The following is a 5,917-nucleotide window of genomic DNA, read 5'->3' on the forward strand; positions in this document are numbered from 1 at the left end:
GGAACAGAACACCTACTATGTGCAGAACGTATTGACCAGTCATCCTTGCTCACGGAGAAGTTGACTCTGGAGATGGGATTTGGTCCTTCCCCTTCAGACTCAAACATGTTTGTCTCAAAATGTCCTCCACACCCTGTCCTGGGTCAGACTGGCCCCCTGACTCTGTGACAGGGAAAAGGAAAAACAGTAGAAGGAGAAAAACATATCCTTAAGAACAGCTAATTGGCAAAGTGTTTTCATCGCTGGTAGCTATTACTTCTCTCATAATATAGAGACGTGGTATTAAAAACAACTGTAAAAGGAAACAAAGCTCCTACTGTTGAACCGCTGGCATCCTTCCCACTTCCTGGATCAAGGGTGATAATTTTATTTTCTTCTTCTCTTTAAAAGACAAGTCCCCTTAGACACCCTTCCTTCTAACACTATCCCACAATCCTGCGCATCGTAGGACACAAGCTAAACGGTTCAATGCCTAGAGACCTACAAACAGACACTAAAACTGTACCACTAACATAAGGACTGGCTCCACCTCACATTGGTCAGGGTGAAGACTGATCCAGGTGATGGAGGGAGGGATTTTTTGGAAAGTGACTCTACCTGGAGACGGACATACTTTTGGGTTTTTCAAAGCACCTGTATCTCCCATCCTTCCCTGTCTCTCCAGCAACCCTGAGAGAGCGCAAGAGGCCAACTCTTGTTTCCAATTAAAATTAAATGATACTTAAATTTCTTTTCTCTCCCTCCCTAGACCCCATCTAAGAGAGAACTCACACTGCTTCTAGTTCCTCTAGCAGGTACATATTGACTCTGGTTCCATGAGCTGAGACCATGGAATGCCTTCCTCTGTTCCTATATTTTTCTATTAGATCTACCTGCCTGAGCCATAGATACCATCCCCTCCTATATCTGTGCTAACATAACTAAAGTGTCTTTTTAGAGGAAAGGGTGTAATGGCACACATTTAATTGGTGAAATCCATGGATTCCCCCAGGGATCTCTGTCTGATGGGGGATGGAATCACTTTACTATGAGATTGAGTTCACCATAAGCAAGAAGCAGCCATGTGACTTAACTACCATCTCCGCTAATGAGATTATGAAGAAGGTAAACGCCATGTGACTTTGCCCCCATCTTGGTTAATGTATCAGCACAGCATAAAACAAATTGGTGGCACCTATAACACTTCCTGATCCTACTGAGCCCTCTGGGGATGGCTACATCCCTTTGTATATTAGACTAATGAGGTAACACCAGACCTCCATGGTGTTCTCTGAAATTTTTTTTTAGTGTTTGTTTTAATTTTACCACACTGTTTACATGATGTATTTACTGGTTTCTGGAGGGGACCTACGAGTTTTCCCAGCCAGGTTCCTCCAACGCTGGCCTCCTACAAAGGGAACAAACACTTTGACATGGGTGGAGGCCCAGAGCTGAATATCATCAAAGAGCAGATGCCAGCAGGGACTCAAAGGATAACTTGCCAGTTGCTAGTCAAGCTGCTGCCAGCGGGCAGCTGCTGCAGCCGAGACAGAATCAGCCTGCTGAACAGGAGAATGAAGAAGATACAGGCTCTGCTGGGTTTGAAGACCTGATAGTTCTGCCTAGTCCTTCCAGGCCCGTTTTCCTCTAACTGAGAGAGAATGCTGGTTGGCCATTCCCATCAGTAACCCTTTACCAATTCTCTGCAAGTAAATCCAGTAGGCTCATTGGTTCCCCCAGGGTGAACTCTGATGAAATCAAACTTTGGACACTCATTGGAACCTGATGAAGAAGAAAGAGACACTGTCTGGTTTGTCCCTCCATACACCATGCTTAGAAAAAGAAGTTCTCACAACAGATAGTAAATTTGTTTATTAATGATATTATGTCTTATAATATTTTTTAAAAGTTTAAAAATTCTAAAAGGATTCATACATGGACTTCCATTTAGTAAAGAAAGATTAGGATGGTGGGATGTTTCCAGAATGGAAAATATGACTAGAATGTTTAAGCAAGTCATGAAGTTCTGAGTTAGTTATTTAAGGCATGTAAAGAACAAAACTTTGAGGTGACATAGATGGTATTAATGTTTCTAAGGTCAGAGATGAACAAGTATGAGAATGTACATATAATTAAAGTTTATTTAAAAGTGTTTGGTTTAGCCGGGCGGTGGTGGCGCACGCCTTTAATCCCAGCACTCGGGAGGCAGAGGCAGGTAAGTCTCTTGAGTTCGAGGCCAGCTTGGTCTACAGGGTGAGTTCCAGGACATCCAGGGCTACAGACAGAAGAGAAGCCCTGTCTTGAAAAAAAAGAAAAAGCACAGGGACTGGTGTAGTAACCGACCTTGTGGGTGTTCACTGACCGTATTTAGAGGTCTATATTACTATGGAGAGAGGGAGTAACAGGAAGATTATTTTCTCCCTGGCCCTCCAAGGTCAACCAGGTCCCAGGGGACTGTGGTGCATCCTCTGAAGTGTTCTGTAACCATGGGAAGTCTCCTGTTCTCTTGTTCAGGGAAGCCACAGAGACCCCATCCAGTGGATTCTGACCAGTATCCAGTCTACAAAGAGAAGGATCAACACAGGAACATTTTCTTCCACGTCTCCAAGTTAATCAGTGGTCAAGCAAGGCCTTTGATTTATCCTTGCATGGACAGATTTATCGATAAAGAAGGACTAGAGGAGCCAGATGAACCTCCCACACCAAAGGGACCCTGGGGACTAGATCTTCAGCCCGCTTTGACAGAAGGAAAAAAAGAGATTGTTTTTGGCTACTTATGTGATCTTAAACACCAGCACAACCATAGAAGATGTTATACAGACAACTTTTTCTCACTACTGATTCTCTTCTTGATTTAAAAAAGAAAAAAGCTGTGCTGGTTAGTTTTATGTCAACTTGACACAAGTTAGAGTCATCAGAGAGAACAGAGCTTCAGTTGAGAAAAATGCCTCCATAACATCAGGCTGTAGGGAAGTCTTTCAGGCATTTCTTAATTAGTGATTGACTGGGGAGAGCCCAGTCCTTTGTGGGTGGAGCCATCACCGGGTTGGCAGCCTGTGTTCCGTAAGAATGCAGGTTGAGCGAGTCATACAGAGCAAGCTAGTAAGCAGCACCCCTCCATGGATTCTACACCACTTCCTGCCTCCAGGTTTCTGCCCTGTTTGAGTCCCTGTCCTGACTTCAGTAATTGCCAGTGATATGAAGTGTCAGCTGAATAAACATTTTCCTCTCCAAGTCACTTTTGGTCACGGTGTTTCACCTCAGCAACCAAGACAAAGGCCTGTCTTTTTAAATGCCAATATATCTTTCTATACCCAAATCATCCATTTTCCTAATTAAAGGAGACTACCAGATAGCCTGTCATCAAGCTCGTAGGTTTGGCAAAATTATTCAAGATACCAAGTGGTATCCAATCCCATTAGGATTCTATTTCTCTTCTAAGTTATCAGTTAGATGCTGACTTAACTGACCTCTCTTGTAAAGCTTCCAGGCCATTGTTCCTTATGCAGGAATCTGATGGAACAAAAAACTGGTTACAATTACCTTCTCCGGCTACAGGGCTCTGGTCCATGGCCAGCCGACTGTACAATCGCATTTCACCTTACTAGACAACACTTATGTCAGTCATGATGCTAAAACATCTTCTTCATCAATGTAATCTCTTAAATGTTCCCTGTCCTAGTCAATGTTCTGTTGCTGTGAAGAGACACCATGACCATGGCGACTCTTATAAAAGAAAGCATTTAATTGGGACTGGCTTATAGTTTCAGAGGTTTAGTCCATTGTCATCATGGCAAGAAGCATGGTCGTGTGAAGGCAGACATGGTTGCTGGAGAAGGAACTAAGAGTTCTATAAACTGTTTACCTATTATTATTCTATTACCTATATTACTCTATTATTAATAAAAACTCAGGACTCAGATATTGAGGTTAAAACCTGCTAGATCCAAATAGCGGTGGGGGAACAATCAGCTGACTCTAAGTCTCCACAGCTTCCCAGATCAAAAGGGCTGTGAATCTCTCTAAGCCCCTGTCTGTCTTCCTGTGCCCTCCTATCTGGGTCCTCCAAAACCTCTATGGCTAATTCCGGTCAGCCAGCTGGTTACTCTGCCCACTGATTCAAGGTAAACTTTATTAGCATTCTTAGAGTGTTCATGTGAACAAATAACCCACCCCACAACAGTTCTCCATCTGGATCTGCAGGCATCAATCGGGTAGAGGGAAATACGGACTTGGAATAGACTTTTTGAAACCTCAACGCCCACTCCTTCCCCCCCCCCCCACATACTCCCTCCAACAAGGCCACACCTACTGATCCTTTTAAATAGCGCCACTCCCTGGTGACTAAGCATGCAAATCTATGAGCCTACGGGGCGGGCCCTTCTCATTCAAGCCCCCACATTCCCCACGTGGTTGTAATAGAGAAGAACCCACGGCTGATGCTGAACTTATTGACCAGTGAAAAATGTCTGAAGTTCTTCCACCAGTCCAACTGCTTTACATCTTGTAATGGACAAATGACCAAAAGAAGTCTTGCTAACAGCTATGGCAAAGCCTGCCGAGGATTCTTTGGGTGTTTTTCTTGCATGTTCTCTTTCTCCAGTAAGGGCAAAACTGCCCAGACGATTTTCTTTTCTTTTTTTTTTTTTTCTTTTTCTTTTTTTTTTTTTCTTTTTTTCTTTTTCTTTTTTTTTTTTTGGTTTTTCGAGACAGGGTTTCCCTGTAGTTTCTAGAGCCTGTCCTGGAACTAGCTCTTGTAGACCAGGCTGGCCTCGAACTCACAGAGATCCGCCTGCCTCTGCCTCCCGAGTGCTGGGATTAAAGGTGTGCGCCACCACCGCCTGGCTTCCAGACAATTTTCTTAATAACATTCCCAGTATAAGTGATAAGAGCACTAAGAGTCTCACTTTTTACGGCTGATACCTCACTCACACAACTCTCTCCGAGGATGCCCAGGGTCATCGCCCGGCTGTCGTATGTCTGGACCTATGTTTGTTTTCTCGCGTTCCCTTAGATGGACCCTCCTCTGAGGCTCTCTGCTCTCTGCCCTTTCCCCATCACCCCCGCTTGTCAACTCAAAGCAATTAAAGCAGTCTGCACCCTAACACCCCTTACAGCAGTCCAGGTAACCTCTGGGAAAGGCAATAAGGGGCAGGAGTGAGACCTGCCAGGCAGTCAGACGGAGGAGGGTAGAGAAGACCAGGCAATGAAGACTGAAACAAAAGCCTTGACAACTCCCCTCCTCCCACTCCCTGCAGACAGGGCCCCCTGATAACGACTACCCTGATGGGGTCAAGACCAATCAGGAGGCCACAGCTGTGGGCCAACTAACCACCCTGTGCTTGTTCAAGCGAATCAACACTAAATTAAGGGAGAGAGAACCTTCAAAGACTATTTAAAAAAACAAACAAAAAAAAACAAAAAAAACAGCCCTCAAGTAGAGCGGATTTTTCAGGTTCCTCAACTCCCTCTATCTAGAATCCCTTTCCTTATCTCTCTGCTGGGCGCATTCTCATTTGTCTGAAATTATTTACCTCACGCTAGGCTTCTGTTATGCCCAGATAGTAGAGTCCCCCCCAAAACCAACTAGGAGATCCAATCCTGTATGTAAAAGCAAAGAGCCTTTAATTTTATTCAAGTTTGAGCTCCGACTCTCCATGAGTTCAACGTATTGGCATGATCAGAGAGCTCCAAGCTCAGCTGGGGTTGGGTTTTTATAAAAGCAAAGGTTCTTTTAAAAAAGCAAACGTTGGGGTGAGGGATTTCTAAGGTCCAGGACCCCTGATTGGCTGACATGTGCATAGGGGTGTCCCGGTGAAAAGCGATGGGTGTGTGCTGGCAGGTGATCCTATCTACAATGGTCGGAACCTTAAGAATTTCCTTTGGATGGTCTGTTCCTGGGTGGTGCCTGGGTGGTCTCAGTTCATGGTCCATCTTG

The sequence above is a fragment of the Arvicola amphibius genome, chromosome 12 (assembly GCF_903992535.2).
Source record: "Arvicola amphibius chromosome 12, mArvAmp1.2, whole genome shotgun sequence".
NCBI classification, from domain to species: domain Eukaryota; kingdom Metazoa; phylum Chordata; class Mammalia; order Rodentia; family Cricetidae; genus Arvicola; species Arvicola amphibius.